General features: G+C 47.0%; 1 protein-coding gene across 2 annotated transcripts in view; it reads left to right on the top strand.

The window, feature by feature from the left end:
• The window catches only part of mwh (multiple wing hairs), a 229,857-nt gene that overhangs the window by 29,757 nt on the left and 182,833 nt on the right, over positions 1-17,267 (top strand). Inside the window, exon 1 of one of the 2 annotated variants that reach the window (XM_077634060.1) lies at positions 9,864-10,574. The exons of the other annotated variant lie outside the window; for it this stretch is intronic. The gene's annotated coding sequence lies outside the window, so the exon portion shown is untranslated. Of the gene's footprint in view, positions 1-9,863; positions 10,575-17,267 lie in introns of those variants that run through there. 2 annotated transcript variants of the gene reach the window in all.

Below are 17,267 nucleotides of genomic sequence, written 5' to 3'. Positions count from 1 at the left end.
AAGAACAGTCAACGGGTGTTCTCGTTGGGTAACAGAGTAAATATGTTGCTGGGTCGGTGAAGAAGAGCCATCTGGGGAAAGGAGGTTAAGAGGTTTGGCGTCATACGGTGGCGACACGCTTGATGGCGGTCAGTATGGGAATCGCCTACTACCCAGTGGACGTTAAAGTGTTGATGGTTAAAGGCGCGCTGAGGTGTACGACTACATAAAGAGAGGTGGAAAGGATGGATACACTCACGGTGAGCTCAGAATGCAAAACCAGACGCTTACAGAGGAAAATAAAGCAGAATGAAATGAACCGAAATCAATGGCAGATGCGACGTCACTTGGCAGCTCATTCCAGAGTTCGATAGCTAAAAGCAGAGATGAGAATTTGAACAAGTTAGTCCCAGCAAAGCGTTAAGGACACTTTCAGTGGCTTATCAGTGCATTGAGAGATATGTGAAGCAATGAGAATCGGTTCTAGTAAAAAAAGTAGAATTGTTGGTTTAGATTATAGGGGTTTAACGTCCCAAAGCAACTCAGGCTATGAGAGACGCCGTAGTGAAGGGCGCCGGAAATTTCGACCACCTGGGGTTATTTAACGAGCCCTGACATCGCACAGTACACGGGCCTCTAGAATTTCGCCTCCATCATCGAAATTCGACCGCCGCGGCCGGGATCGAACCCGCGTCATTCCGGCCGGCAGCCGAGCGCCATAACCACTCAGCCACCGCGGCGGCTAAAAATAGAATTGTTATCTTAAAGTTTGAACAAGTACTGAAGTAAAGAAATACGCTCTCGCTGCTGAAGTGTTTGAAGGTTCAATGCGTTCTGGAGCTCCTAAATCCTCCGCGAGTGCTGTTGTTTTATTTATTTACGATACTCTTAATGATGATGAACCTGTGTAATCTTCGTGTACACAGAAGGGCGAAAAGTCGGGGACGATTCTTCCAAGACACTAGCTGCTTATACTCGCGTCAAGCCGGTACCCCGAATACGCGTCACACCACCCGACGCACCTCGTTCCTTGCGTGCTCAGTTTTTTTCTTTTTTTTGCCTCCTCGAATCCCTCGTTTTGCATGCTCACGTTCTTTCCACTGAATCCTCTCGAGCTGCTGTGCGGATGTGAGCGATAGGGCTCCAGCGTCTTGGCCGAAGGTGGTCGCGTTTTCGCTTTCCGTTATCGAAACCCTCCTTCTGCGTCTGTCCACGGAGCTGCCACTAGGCCTAACCTCGCACAAGCCGATAGCCCCGACCATGCATGTAAGTACGTATACGGGAGCAGCCTCCGCTACCACTCCGTTTTCGCTCTTTTTTGCATAAGAGACGCCCCGCGGATTTAGGCGGCGGTAGCCGCGAAAACGACGGAGCCAATCCGTCCTGCAGTCGGGAGGGTGCGGCGTCGTCCTATCCCGTATGCACAAAAACGCCTTCGCCCAGCACTCCCACACAGTTCCCGCTGCACCGTTCTTGACTCCTTTCAATCTCCGAGCGCCCCCTCGTGTCAGCCGAAGAAAACGAAAACGATAGTTCGCTTTCTGTTATAGGTGGCGTGTTCTTCGTTTTTTTTTTTCTAATTCTTTATCTCGTAGTTACCAGCGCGAGCGAGGTGCTCTGCGAGGTTTCTCCTTGTTTATTTTTACTTTTAAGTACGCGAAGCTCAAAGGGCGCGCGCCTTGTCTGTCTTTAATGCCGAAGCCGCCTCATTGGAAGTGGCCTTGAGACGTCGGGTATACAGACGCTCGTGTGGATGACGTTCGGTTGTTGCGTTTTCTGTTTTTTGTTGTCTTTTGTTCTTACCTGGCTCCGAGCAGGCTGGTGGTGAACGGAAGTTACCGTAGTGCTCGTAGTCTGGTCTAAGCGCTTGCTTACGAGGAACGGTGGCTGACGGTTACCCGAAAAGGCCTTGAATGAAGAAGGAAGAGATCATAGGGTAGAGAGAGAGAGAATATTTAATTCGGAGACTCATGGCCGAGTCACAGAACTAGAAATCGATCCGGGGCTGTATCTATGGCGTGAGTTATAAATTCTTGAGTATAGGTTTAGCAAGCCTTAAGCCAGTTAACTAACCACGCCTGCTGCACCCTACAAACGCACTTGCTGAATGCCGATTTCGGAACTGTCCAATAAGGTCTTCTCATTTTGTAGAGATTTTCTCCGGGCGAATCTTTGTCAGTGATGTTCAGTGCCGTAACCTAAAATTCTCTAGTTCAGGCCCGTTTTCCTTGCAGTGGCTTGAAAACTCCGTCAGTTACGAAAAAAAAATGAGACAATTTCGGGTCTTAAAATTCTCTGAAACTCCATAAAAACTCCCTTTTCGCTAAATTTTATCCATATCTCTCATGTTCCCTGATAAAGAAAAAATTCCCCCAATGAAACCTACGCCCCTCTTGGTAAACGGCACCGCCGCGGTGGCTCAGTGGTTATGGCACTCGTCTACTGACTCGAAAGACGCAGGTTCGATCCCGGCCGCGGCGGTCGAATTTCGATGGAGGCGAAATTCTAGAGGCCCGTGTACTGTGCCGTGCGATGTCAGTGCACGTTAAAGAACCCCAGGTGGTCGAAATTTCCGGAGCCCTTCACTACGGCGTCTCTCATAGCCCGAATCGCTTTGGGACGTTAAACCCCCATAGGCCATCTGGCAAACGTGCATTCTGGACGCTGAAGAAAGTTTAGCTGTAAAGACATCTAAAAGCCGTTTCTATGTTGCAGTTGAGTAACTTTTCGGATGCGATTAGGTCTTAACCCACTTGAACCACTTGAACGCTACCACACGGCTTATAGTTAAGGTAATGTAGCCAGGCTTCCTCGAACGTTAGCCGTCAAAATGTGAGCAGAAGCAAAGTAATGGGACCTCTGTCAAGTTTGAGTCACATAACGTGACCTTTGCTAGTGCAGAGACGTAACATTAGGCAACAAGTCGACGTGGACGATGCCTTTCTGCTGATGTATTATTTACAAAGTCGCCGTTGTGTTTATGTAAGCTCAGAACAGACCACGTGATAGCTTGGATGTACGAACAACGACACCCGCTACTTATAACACGATCGGTAACAACAGACCAAACGCGTCCCTTTCTGCCGCGTGCACTAGGAGCTGTGACAACATCTAGGTAATTGTGAGATGCCGAGTCAGGTCTAACGTTTGCCGCCACCTGTCTCAGAGCTTTACAAGCAGACGATGGGAACCTCCCGCTGTGGCTTATGCAGACGGAGCCACGGTCGGCTTCTGCAGTATATTCATATTCTTTTTTCTTCGCCTGTGTCTTTGCCTATGCGCCTTTCAATTTGCTTTTCTTGGCTTCGGCGGATGGCGCCGCAGAAGCACAACTACAAAACGCGCGCTAATCTACGGCGTCGTCTGCTGCGCCGTGAGCAGACGGTGTTCCCGCGTGCCGTGACTCATAAGCAGACGACAGCGACGTCTGCTGCCTTTTCCGAGCCGAGGCCGCTCCCTACCCCTTAGCGCACACTTATATTCAGGCTTCTTGAGTCTCTTGCGACACAGCGCGGGGAAAATGCAAGCACGTACGTAACGAAGACAGATGCGAAACTGCGCACGCTGAAGCCATGGGCCGTCGGTTGTTTCCTCCGTATGTGTCAGTGGCAGTGCCAGAAGTGGAAGCGGGGGCCTGTCGTGTCCGCGTTGGCTTGTCAGCGGCTGAAACCGCTCTATGCTATGTCCGTGGCTGTGACTCATTTTTTAACTGTGTACATTGCGTTGGCAGCTGAGATGTCGGCTGTTGTCTGGAATTCAGCACACGCCGCGATCATGAATTGGGGTGACATCCGTTGCGGTCAGTTGTTTGCGGGCTTTACGACAGCGGATGTGGACAAACAGAATGCAGCCGTAATAATAATAATAATAATAATAATAATAATAATAATAATAATAATAATAATAATAATAATAATAATAATAATAATAATAATAATAATAATAGGGTTTTGTGGAAAGGAAATGGCGCAGTATCTGTGTCATATATCGTTGGACACCTGAACCGCGCCGTGGAATTTTTCAGCAAACATTCGGCGTTATTTCCCCAGTCCTGCTTATGGTATGCGCCGTGCGGGTCTGACAGTAAAGTGCATAGCCTCGTAGCCTGAGTATCACAACGTGCGTTATTCCAAATAGCTTACATGTTAATCTGCGAGATAAAATAATTCCGTGGGACACCTAAGCTCCGCCTTAAGGGTGTGACACGCGATAGCGTTAATAGGTTAATACCCATATATGCAAATTTGGCAATTCTCTAATTTACACTCATAGACCCCTCGCAGTCCTCATACCACACCTGGCACAGTGGTGCAGCGGTTAAGCGATGCACCACTGTCATGCGATGGTAGGTGTTGCCACCGCTGGGGCTTGTGCTACACAGGTTGCTCTTCTCGAGCAACCTCTCGCAACTATTCATTGACCTAAATGCCACCTGCCACGGTGACTCGCCGCGGTGGCTTAGTGGTTACAGGGCGCTCGTCTACTGAGCAGGAGTTCCCGGGTTCAGAGATAGAGAGTATCAACTGTCACTGGATAGGATGCCGGAGCGGATTGTGGTGGGGTCCTTAGTCCAGGACTCCAGTGGCTTGCGCCGACGCTATGGCGATGGCGACTGTAGCGCCTCCTGGTCTTCCAGGGTGCCGCTGGCCAGTGTCATCTCCCACTGCTCCAGCGCCGCGTTGGGCGTCTCTTAAGTTTCAATGGAGGCAAAACGCAAAAGGCGCCCGTGTGCTGTGCGATGTACGTGCACGTAAAAGATAATAATAATAATAATAATAATAATAATAATAATAATAATAATAATAATAATAATAATAATAATAATAATAATAATAATTGGTTTTTGTGGAAAGGAAATGGCGCAGTATCTGTCTCATATTTCATTGGACACCTGAATCGCGCCGTAAAGTAAGAGATAAAGGAGGGAGTGAAAGAAGAAAGGAAGAAAGGGATGCCGTAGTGGAGGGCTCCGGAATAATTTCGACCACCTGGGGATCCTTAACGTGCACTGACATCGCACAGCACAGGGGCGCCTTAGCATTTTGCCTCAATAAAAACTCAGCCGCCGCGTTCGGGTACGTTAAAGATCCCCAGGTGGTCGAAATTATTCCGGAGCCCTCCACTATGGCATCCCTTTCTTCCTTTCTTCTTTCACTCCCTCATTTATCCCTTCCCTCGTGGCGCGGCTGAGGTATCCACCGATAAGTGAGATAGTTAGTGCCACTTTGTTATCTAATAATAATCAATCAATCAATCAATCTTTATTTTTTCGGTGCCCAGGAACAACCCAAAGGTCTTGGTGCTGGTACACCATTCACACGCACAAAATGTACATTTATTTCACTACAAAGGAAGACACTCAGGGGAGGTAATGCAGCAGTCAAGGCGATAGAAAAAAAAGACACATAAACTAGGCGCGACAGCAAGCATGAAACAAAAAAGCGAGAACACGGAAACAGCGAGAACAGCGGTAAATGAAAACAGCTTGAACAGGCAACAGACAAATAAATAACTAATAAAACAATAAACAAAGAGAATGAACACAAGAACGACCGATAACAGCCAAGTACAGCATATATCAAAATACAAACAAGAATAAAGCCAATACTAATATGAACGAATAAGAAACCTCTGAAATACAAGCTAGAAATACAATCATACACAATAAGAAATGTAATTAGTGAACGCGTTACAGACAATCAGGCGTGAGTACACAGTATTAAAGAAATAATATTAATGAAAACAAGTACACGTGATGTACAATTAAGGAGAGAAAAAACAATATAATACCGGTGCAAACGCACAAGTGTAGTAAAGACAAAATGCATGAAAGGGGAAGTTATGTATGAGAAAAAGAGTGCTCAAAGTGGAACGTCACGGACATTCAATATAAAGGAAGGGAGAGAATTTTCGAATATATCAAGGTGAGGACAAAGAGAATTAAACAACTTTTGCATTCTGTCCAGAGGGGAGAGGGAGTGCAGGAGCGCAGAAACTTGAAATGGTCTGAATTCCCTTATGCTCTTTCGCGGTACACGCAAAAGGATACGCGCTAGGAGCTGAGGGCATAGAATGCGACCATGAAGAAGTTTATACAAGAAAATTATATCTGCCCTCACGCGACGGCAGCTAAGAGAAGGAAGCTGCAGTGAGTTACTCCGTCTGGGACGAGAGCTAGAAGTTTTGCAAGAAAACCGATGTTGAAATATGCGTAAAAACTTTATCTGAACTCTGTCGATTTTTTCACAGTTCGACTGGCAAGTGCCGCTCCAAACAACAGACGCATATTCCAAAAGCGGCAAGCATATGGAGAGGTAGAGCTTTAAGAAAGGGAGTTGGGATCGAAACTCTCTCGAAAGCCTGCAGATGAAGCCGAGTGTACGCATAGCCCGTAGAGCAATGCGTTTTGTATGAGAGGAGAAGCTGAGGCTACGGTCGAAAAGTACGCCGAGGTCATTAATTTCATCAACCCTGGGCAGCGGCCTACCATTCACAGAATAAGAGTAGAGAAGACTGTGCGTTTTACGCGTAAATGAGACAACCTTGGTTTTAGATGAATTGAGAGTGAGCCCATTCTTCAAGCACCAATCAGAGAAGGCGGATATGTCCGATTGCAATGACAAGCAATCATGAAGAGTATGTATTGCCTTGAACATTTTTATATCGTCCGCATAAAGGAGAAACGAGGAGTTTTTGACCACGGAGGAAACGTCATTGATAAAAACAGAGAACAGAAGCGGGCCTAATACCGAGCCCTGAGGAACTCCGCTGGTTGGAGTGTAAACAAATGAGGTCTGTCCATTTACACTGACAAAGCAGGACCGATCAAGAAGATAGTTGCGTAAGAGGGCTACAATTGAAACGTCGATCTCAAGCAGCAGAAGCTGTTGAAGAAGTAATGAGTGAGTAACAACGTCGAAAGCTTTGCTCAAATCACAGTACACAGCGTCTACCTGACTCCTCTGAAGGACTTCAGCTGATGTATACGTCATAAAAGTCACAAGGTTAGTTGTAGTAGAACGACCTTTTATGAAACCATGCTGATTATGTATGATTACATGTTTGAGGTGGAAGGAAAGTACTTTGTGCAAAGCTAATTCAAAAAGCTTAGAGGTTGCACAAAGAAGAGAAATGGGGCGGTAGTTCGAAACATCAGATTTGTTTCCTGATTTGAAGACAGGGAAAACACGCGCCGTTTTCCACACGCGCGGAAAGGCAGAATTTTTCAAACAGTTATTAAATATCGTGGTTAAAACAGGGACGAAGGTACTATTGAAGGCTTTTATTATGGCGGCTGGAATGCCATCAGGTCCAGGGGACAAAGATGGTTTCAAACACTTAAGACTCTCACTTACTAACTTCTCGTCAAGAAGAACGGAATTAGGTGCGCCAGCTGGAAGGCATACGGAATCGCAACGTGGAGATTTGTACACGGAGGAAAAGTGTTGAGCAAAGCCGTCAGCGACGTTCCGAATTTCATTCCCATGAGAGTCAACTAAGTGAATATGACTATCAGATTTATTCGAGCGTTTGCGAACGTATCTCCAGAATTCAGTAGGACGATTAGAGGCACAAATAATAATAATAATAATAATAATAATAATAATAATAATAATAATAATAATTGTTTTTTGGGAAAAGGAAATGGCGCAGTATCTGTCTCATATATCGTTGGACACCTGAACCGCGCCGCAAGGGAAGGGATAAAGGAGGTAGTGAAAGAAGAAAGGAAGAAAGAGGTGCCGTAGTGGAGGGCTCCGGAATAACTTCGACCACCTGGGGATCTTTAACGTGCACTTTGTTATAATTGGTTTTGGGGGAAAGGAAATGGCGCAGTATCTGTCTCATATATCGTTGGACACCTGAACCGCGCCGTAAGGGAAGGGACAAGGGAGGGAGTGAAAGAAGAAGGGAAAAAGGAGGTGCCGTAGTGGAGGGCTCCGGAATAATTTCGAGCACCTGGGGATCTTTAACGAGCACTGACATCGCACAGCACTCAGGCGCCTTAGCGTTTTTCCTCCATAAAAACGCAGCCGCCGCGGTCGGGTTCGAACCCGGGAACTCCGGATCAGTTTATCTCAAAACCAATTTTTTTTTGTTCTGTCACGTTGGGCAGTTTGCTCACAATCCGATGGTCAGTTTGTGATGACGCCACAAGGCCACGTGGCCTACTTGAGCCACCTAGAGAGATTTTTTCTGGGAATTTTTTTACGGATTTTTCGCCCTGTTCCAACGACGCCGACGACGCCGCCGGCTTTTCTGCGACACGGGCTTCTTAACGCTATCGCGTTAAAATGCACGCTACACCGAAGTATTTTAGTATGCCTACTTGGTGCCTGAGCAGTGAGACGTTAAGTAATTGTGTGAACGAATTCTTCTAAATATTGATCATCATCAGTCTAACAACGCCCACTGCACTAAATATACTTATTCCGTAAACCTCAAATTAACCCTGTCCTGTCTTTTATTGGCCCTTGAAAAATGATGTAATCGTCCTTTGCTTTTCTCTAGGGCTTCGGATTGGTTTGCTGAATGTGGGAGCGAACTATATTTAATATTTGGTAAATGGCTTGAGTTCATTGGTGTGCGGGCTCATGATCTAGTCTTTTGGTCATTTTAAGTTTAATAAAGTGCTGTAATGAACAAGGATTGCAAACAGCGCCTTGGTTGAAAACGTTTTCTGAGAACTAATATTTGCACACATAACCTCGATCAGGAACCGGTTTACATCCTGATAAACATTAAGGATAGTTGTGTCGTTTTTGTGGCCACCACATTCCGGGAAACCCGTACACTAGTGACATTAAAACTCTCCACCACGCCCAAGTATCTTGAGCTAATGAGCTTTATTCCACTTAACCTAACCACATGGTCAGGCTGGGATCCTTCCTTTAACACTTAATCTTGACTTCATTCACTGATGGTACATTCATCATGGCATTTCTTCCTTCGCTTTCAGTGCTGGGTTCACTTAAGATTCTCTGAACAAATTTGTGCAGTTCTGACGCGTTCTTGGCAAGTACTGAACTCCTTTTGTGTTCCCCGGCAGGCTGTGCCGACAACCTGAACCAGTTCCGACCGGTTCACGTTACCCTAACGGGCGCATTCTGAAATACTCGAGCTCCCTACATCGCCTGTATCCGTGTCGGGGTCATTTTTTTGTCTTGTATTCGCGGTGAAAATATGCGAACCCGTATATAGCTTTCCATCTAAGCAGCAATTATGAAAGTCAATCAAGCCATAAGCGAGTTCATTTACGCGAGCATCTCCATCTGGCGGTGTCCTGCATTGTGCTCGATCAGTTATCCGTAACTCACAGAAAGAACACCCACGTTGACCTTCAATCCTGTCGGCTGCGCCACTTTTGTCGTCTGCGTCTCTCCCGCCTGGGACGCTGCGGCCGAGTCGGAGCTTCGTTCAAGTGAAACGGCCAACTCGACAAACAGCCTTGGAAAGAGCGCCCCGACTCACTGGTCACGGGAGTCGGCCATGCAAGACCAACGACTATGCACACGGTCGCCCGCATGGTCGAAAGTTCGAGTCCACGGGCAGCCGATTGCGTGTCGGGCTCACACGTGAAAGATGGGCGGAGGAGAGAGAGAGAGAGAGAGACCGAGGGTGAAGAAGGAGAGGGAACGGTGCTTCTCAAGCGAGGTCACGTGGTTCTCAACGGAGAGACAGGTTGTGTGATGGGCACCCTTTCTCAACTCTCCTTTCCGCCCGGCATCTCCTCGTCATATTCTACCTCCTCGCCACTCCTTTTTCCTTCTTTCCTGCTTCGGAGCTGCGCGATCAACCTGAGGTGTGGGCGAGGGAGTTAAGAAAACGAGGCGGTTTTCTTGCCTCTCGGGACAAGAAGCAAAAAAATAGACGGATCGCCGCACGTCAGTCGACCGCTCGCCGTGATCACGCGTGGTAGTGCGGAGCGGCCCGGTGCGTTCCGTCGACTGCTGGCGGGCTCCGCCGCTTCTTCATCGTCGTCTGCTCCATCGGTTCTTTCGGGACAGGCGGTCGTCTGCTAAGCGCGCGTGTTCGACCGTTCAAGTGTGTAGCGTGCTTATTGTTCACATCTTGGCCCGTTGTCTCCTTGTGCGTGTTATTGCCCTTGACAGTGCCTGCCGTCTGCAAAGCCTCTACCAAAAGCGTTGTCGGTGACGTCGTCTGCTTCATCGGTTCTTTTGAAGAAACCTGTCGTCTGCTAGCGACTGTGCTCACCGTCAACTTTTTTGTTCGGTGTTTCTCAAGACTCGCGCTTTCGTCAGTCTTTTTCTAGCCGGTTTGTGTACTCTGGAGGTGAAATGGTGGGTCATACAGTGGACGTCGGGGTCGCCTTAGACATGTCATCGGTGCATCTGCATTTCGGCGAGATTCCTCCGAGCAGCGTCCGCGAGTGACTCCGGCTGCTGCTGGATTTTTTTATTTCTCGTTGTCCCTTTTACTCCCGGAATACGGTGCGAAGCCAACGGCGCATTCTTACACGGAGGTGTAACGATCTTTCGTGCACTGCGGTGAAAGTGACCCGCGTCAGGCAACGGAAGCGATTGACGTCGTCTGCTGCAACCCGACCTACGAGGAATTTCCGGCCGCCTGCGGAGGTAAGGTCACCTCGATTTATCTGGTTTATTACTAACTATCGGCAATGGCTGATTTTCTGCAGAATTTTGTTTCTTCTTCTGGTGCTAGCGTATGTTATGCCCGTCGATTTGATTTGAATGGGCGCATATTTCGGTAAAATTTGAAGCGATCAACTCTGAATCTGTCAAGCAAACGTGCATCTTTGTACAGTTGGCACCAAACTTTTACGTGTGCGAATGTTTGGGAAAAATAATATTTGGTTCCCACTACTAAAGCGAGTCGCCTAAAATGGATGCAAGTATAAGGGGTGTGTCTTGTATGCTCGATCGGCTGGCATCAGCGAGGGGGCGCTGCAGTAAATTTATTCCCGGGCGCACACATTCCGTAAACTTTTGCGGTCGACTGTACAACACTGAGCAGACGAACATGCGGTCACGCTCACTATAATTTGCAACACGCGAGGTGTGTACGGAGCTTCCTTTGCGAAGCTCAAGAGACTTTTGGGGTTAAGAGGGCTTTTATCAGTGTGTATACCATTTTGTATTCAAATGCTATACAGAACAAAGCACACATCGGTTGCGACGCTCTGTAGGTCGCAGGTGAAATCAGCAATACATTTGAAATGGAAGGCATTTAAAGCAGAGAAAAGGCAAAAAAAATAATAACACATTTAAAGTAGACATGAAAAGCGTACACTACCTCATGAAAATTGAGAAAAGCATCTTCGCGAAATATTCGGCGTGAATTATGAAACTTTTAAGAACTGAAGATAAAATATCTGACCATGAAGTTCTCATCTAAGCGTGCGAATTGTTGTACAAGGTTTAGGTCCCTTTCAACGACACACGAACTAAATTTAAAACGAACGTAAAATTGTGCCATTGCTAAAAAGAAAGTTAAAGACGCCAAGTGAGAAAATTCGTTGAAAGGATTTTCGAATATCTAAAATAGAAGACGACAATCGTGCGAAAGGTTTGAGCCGGTTCCAGCCACGCATATACTTCTTTCCGAGTCGTTCTTTACTCTCATTTTGATCATGCCAACGAATACAGTGCATTTTACGCTTACCAGAACCGGCGGACATTATTATGCGCATCCGTTTGTCTAACACGGCGTTTTTAATTAACTTGGGCCTGCCGCCTATGTGCCATTGGAACTCGGAGAGTTTTAACTATGCTCTTGGGTAGTAACCTTTCGAAGAATTTTTGCAGCCGTACGAGGGAGTCTGAGCAGCCCTTCTTTATGACAAAAAATGTAACCGCGCCGATCAAACACTTCCAAAATTTTCTTTACGCAGTCTATAGACTGTCCATGAACTTCTGTCTATAAAGTCTATAGGCTCTCTATCGACAAACCCTAGAGAACAGTCAATAGATAATACAAATCCCATAGACAGTCTATAGACAATCTATGGATCTATGGCCATACACATTTAGTACTTTTATCTATAGACAGTCAATAGGCTATGAATAGACAAAAAGAAATATCTATAGGAAAGCAATAGAGTCTGTAAAAAGTCTATAGACCATTTTTGTAAGGGAAGGAGAAATGAAATAACGTTTGGGGCTTGGGGCTCTCTGACGGGAACTTAGGTCGCTTTCTCTATTGATTCGCCTGGGGGGCCAAATATGTCCAAAGTTTCTGGCATTTCGGCATGGAATTGTTGATTTATAAATGCGTTCTTCCACGAAGTTATTTAACTAATTATGTCACAGGAAGTTGGTGCGTGTTTCTTAAATGGAACCGAGACCAGTCGAACAGAACACGAAGAAAGGTGATATACAAGGAACTGTTGGGACCTGTGGCTCTAATTTTTTCGTGTGCGTTCATTCCAACACCCCGACTTTTCCCGAGCTCTGAAGAGGACACTACGCGCTTGCTTTTTGCCCTTTCTTTACGCTCGCTATAGAAATGGGAAACAAACCGTGCTTGCTTTTACAGCGCAGTTTTCACCGCCTTAAAACCCGGCCATCTCGGGGCGTTTCCTACGCCGCCGATGCCTCCTCTGTCTCCTTCCATCTTTGTTTATTTTTTTATTATTATTCCTTTCGGTCGGACAACGCATGCTGACTTCCAGTTACGGAGCACCAGTATAGAGAACGCGACGCCAATGCAGGACAATTCCTGCCGGGCGACAACGACCCGATTCGCGGACAAGCACCCCCCCCCCCCCCCCCCCCCCCTAGATTTTTTTTTCTCTCTTTAGACGGTCAGCCGGCGGCGTATTGCCTCCAAGACAGATCGTTCTTTCTTTTTTTTCTTTTTTTAGCCGTGCTGCGAATAAAGTCTGCTTAGCGTTTCGGCTTGGAGCGTAGCACGTGGCAGGTGTTGTTCCTCCAGGACACCGTACAGGGTGGCGCATCCGAAAATAGCCCCCTCGCAGCTTCCATTTATGATTACCGTGCACTGCATGGCGAAACAAATGGTCTGCATGTGTGGATGGTATGTATACACACGCCGTGCAATTACTTGATCCCCTTGAGTGTGTAGTTCCCCGAAGCGTACGCGCTTTTGGCTATCGGGGTTTCCCCCAGAGTTGCGCGAGAGATCAGGTGCTGATGCGGCGATTATTGCTGCAAAACGCGAAGGTACAGGGTAGCTCTCCGGATCAATTTCGACCACCTGGGGATCTTTAACGTGCACTGACATCGCACAGCGCACAGGCGCCTTTTGAGCTTCGCCTCCATCGAAACGCGGCCGCCGAGGTCCGGTTCGAACCCTGATCCGGAGTACCCTTTTGTAATTTCTTATGTTCAAAGTTATCAGTCGCTAAAACGCAGAAAGTTGGAGGAAGAATGAGAGATGTCACGAAAGAGGTGAACTGTATTTTCATTCGAGGTAAGCAAATTTAATACTCAGCATCTTGCTCCAACACAAAGCTTCACGACGCCGCCGCGGTGGCTGAATGGTTATGACGCTCGGCTGCTGGCCCGAAAGACGCGGGTTCGATCCCGGCCGCGGCGGTCGAATCTATATGGAGGTGAAAATTTCTATAATTCCGTGTACTGTGTGATGTCAGTGCACGTTAAAGAACCCCAGGTGGTCGAAATTTCCGGAGCCCTTCACTACGGCGTCTCTCATAGCCTGAGTCGCTTTGGGACGTTAAACCCTCATAAACCAAACCAAACCAAACCAAAGAACCCCAGGTGGTCGAAATTTCCGGAGCCCTTCACTGTGCCGTCTCTCATAGCCTGAGTCGCTTTGAGACCTTCAACCCCCTTAAACCAAACCTAAACAAAGCTTCACGCCGCTTCACGCAGAGAACCATCTCGTCTATTGTGGCTACAACAAAGAATTAAATGGCAAAAACAAACTCGACGCCCGCTTCAGCTTTTGCCTTGGCGACGTTTAATGGCACTCACACATCGACAATTAGCACCTGCTCCGAGAATGGAAACCTTGGACCCCCCTTCAAGGTGTGAAACGTCGACACATGGGCGCCGTAGGCCCCACTCCCTTCCCGATATGCTTAACACCGTACTTTCCCTCAGGTCTATGGGAGTAGGAAACCCCCAGCATAGCCTGCGGATCTTGCGACCGCGTCGCCCTCCAAAGACATTTAGTGTAGCGACTTGGCTTGCCGGTGGCTTCGTGTGTACACCTTGCGGTATGCGCGGTTCCCACGCTTTCGTCATGATTATTGTTTGCTTCTTATCTTTTTCCTGGTGTCCAGCTCGCCTTTTAGGCGCATGTTATCCTCATCCCACAGTTGCGGCCGGCGAGCCACGATTGAGCTCGCCCTAGGCTCGAGGTAAGATGAAGTCGAGATAGCGCGATGTGTGTAGGGCGAAAAATGGCGGCATTGCCTCGGGACGCGAAGGCAGGGAGGATAAAAGGGAGAGGGAAGCGTTCTTTCATCCCCCCTTCCACTTTCTATGCACGCTGTCGTCCGGCAAATTGGCTGGCCGATTTTAATGGACGCCGATTAACCAGATCGGCGGCGGTTGTGGCCTCCACGGCCGCGGGTCGAAGGGAGCTCTATCAGTCATTTCCATTTTTCGGCCGCCATTTTTGCTCTCAGTTGCCTGCCTCTTGGGCACCCCTTTGGGCGCTTCCCACGACATCCCGTGTATGCGATGTGGTGCGGTCAACGCGCAGTTTTAACGAGGATTTGGCGAAGTGTGACGTCGCGTCGTCTTCGCTAGGTGCGTGCCTTAGGGGGCCGTTGAACTCGGGTTAGTCGACGTCAGCCTCTGGATAATCCCTAGTTAGAGTATTGTCGTAATTGGCTGTCAGAGCGTAGTCGTAGGCGTTACCTTTTAGGATTGTTGCAACGAGGCTAATGTCCGGTAATGGCTATGAGCGAGTCGTATACGAAAGCATTGGGTGTCTATACTGCATGTTGGCTGTGATGTGAAGTCGTCATCCGTTAGGCAGCGGTCTTTGGCTGCTTTCGCCAGACCGGACCTTAAGGGCGATTACATGATGGCTGTACCGTATGCTTGTCACTGGGTATATTGTAGTGCTTGATTTAGACGCCTTGCGGTAAAGATGGCGTGAAATCGTCTGTTGTTAATCCTCTGTTGTTAACTAGCGCATAATCACCCCACATATGTGCTTGCTTTGAATCTGACCTTTTTGTTTCATTTAACTAAATCTGTTCCGAATTTTTCACCTTTGTGCTCGTTGCCTTTGCATGGGGCTGTTTGTAGGCAATCGGCTTCGGAGATAGGAGTTATTTCCTGTAGTATGAGCTCTAAAATAAATAAATAAACAAATCAAGTTTAACTCAAACGGTGGTAAGGTGGTGGATGCGAAAGGAGAGGGGGAGGTGTTTGATCCGCTAACAAAGTTATAAAAATCGATGTCCTGGAAGACTATATCGGGTTCTTGTTCACAGTTGCACAGCCCTTATGTTATGATTTAACTATTTCAAAATTTTGTCAGTTATTAAAATCGCCTTTTCGCTGTTACTGGAGTTCGCGACAAGGCAAGAGCCTATACGGTTTACAGTCGTGTTTGTAAACTACGTGTTCACCGTTAATATCTAAAAAAAATTAATTCAAGAATACAAGAATTCAGTTTTAGGAATATAAGTCTGGATCTACGCTCTTGGCATGATAGGGTTTCACATTAGGTGTGTTTCCAAAACAGGATTTTCATTGGGACTCAATCGATAATTGTCAGGCGCTTTCCTCAGCAAAGAGCTTCAAAGAGTGAGAAGCGCCTTTGCGAACTTACAACGGACGGTTCATTGACTGCTGCGTTACTAATAGAGCAGTTTTAGAGAAGGCTATATAGTTGCTTTCTACCTAAAGTCAGTACGAGAGCGTTATCGCCTGTCGCCTACTTTCACCAATGAGGTCGCTTTGAATGTTGTTTAGGTTTAGGTTTGTGGGGGTTTAACGTCCCAAAGCGACTCAGGCTATGAGAGACGCCGTAGTGAAGGGCTCCGGAAATTTCGACCACCTGGGGTTCTTTCACGTGCACTGACATCGCACAGTACACGGGCCTCTAGAATTTCGCCTCCATCGAAATTCGACCGCCGCGGCCGGGAGCTTTGAATGTTGTGTTTAGTTTCATCAGCAGAAGGATAGCTCCTTTGAACTCGGTTTATATCTCTGGCATTGTGTTAGTTTCGCGCAGATTGGCTGCTGAGATTGGCATCGTTTCTGTCCAGATATAATAAACCAGGTGGTTGTTAGTTAACGCTCGCCTTGTCTATATTTCTCATCTCTTTCCTCAGGTGTGGTTTCTCTTTAATAGTTGAAGAAGCGTTTAAGTGAACACATGTCCATCTGTCCCAGAAACTAAACAATACTAATCTATACGATGTGGCCTAATTCTCAGGAGCTGTTTTGTATAGTTACGTTATCCGCAGATCCGGCTTCGGTGTAGTGTAGTTGGCGATGATGAAAAGATCATGAAGAGTTGGCTCGTAAAAAATACAAAAATGTGAAATAATAAAACATTCGCATGCACTCGGTCAATTTCTTAACCCTTGTCACTCCTGTTTGTGCAAAACGGACTACGAAAAGTGCATTGTAGTCACAAACAGGACCTTGTTTATTTTGACGGAAGACCGGCTCGTAGCGTTTGAATGCCTCTCACGTAGCGAGCTGTGGCATAGCACGCTCCTTCCTGACACAATCGGTAATTGCCTTCACAAAAGTATCGAGCCACGAATCGCAGGTTTTTATCGACCTCATCCGTGTCGTTAGATAAGGCGTCGACGTGAGGGGAATCTCTCGGGCCCTTAATTGGAGCGTCCCGTGAGAAATGTCGCCTTGCGATGTGCTTTGAATTGAGTACACGTGTTGCTAAATAAGGCATGCAAGCAGTGTCGCACTTGTGTTCTGACGTTGAATTTTAATCCCTGTAAGTTTAAGAGGTTGGTGGTGCTTGAGGTCGCCCGGGATTTAAAAAAACACAAAAAAACACGCTTACATATACACTCCGAGAGACGGTCGGTACAGATTTTTTTTTTCCCCGCTGACGTTGATTTAGTGTCAGTTGCGGCATTTACAAGCATAGCCAACATATATCGATACCACGTTAGATACGCGTTGTCTAGTTAATTTTTGTGCAAAGATAACTACACTCTTCCCGACGGCGCAACATCAGGGTGCTTACAAAGTTGAATAAACAAAGCACGTCTACATTTGCATTGCGCACCTGGTTTGACACCTGCTTTCTAGACAACGAATTTCATTATTGCGAAAAAACAAGAATATGAACACGTACTGGCATATTGAGAAAGTGTGCGCATAAAA

Source organism: Amblyomma americanum, chromosome 8 (assembly GCF_052857255.1).
Source record: "Amblyomma americanum isolate KBUSLIRL-KWMA chromosome 8, ASM5285725v1, whole genome shotgun sequence".
Taxonomy (NCBI): Eukaryota; Metazoa; Arthropoda; class Arachnida; order Ixodida; family Ixodidae; genus Amblyomma; species Amblyomma americanum.
This window is presented reverse-complemented; position numbering and strand designations above follow the sequence as displayed.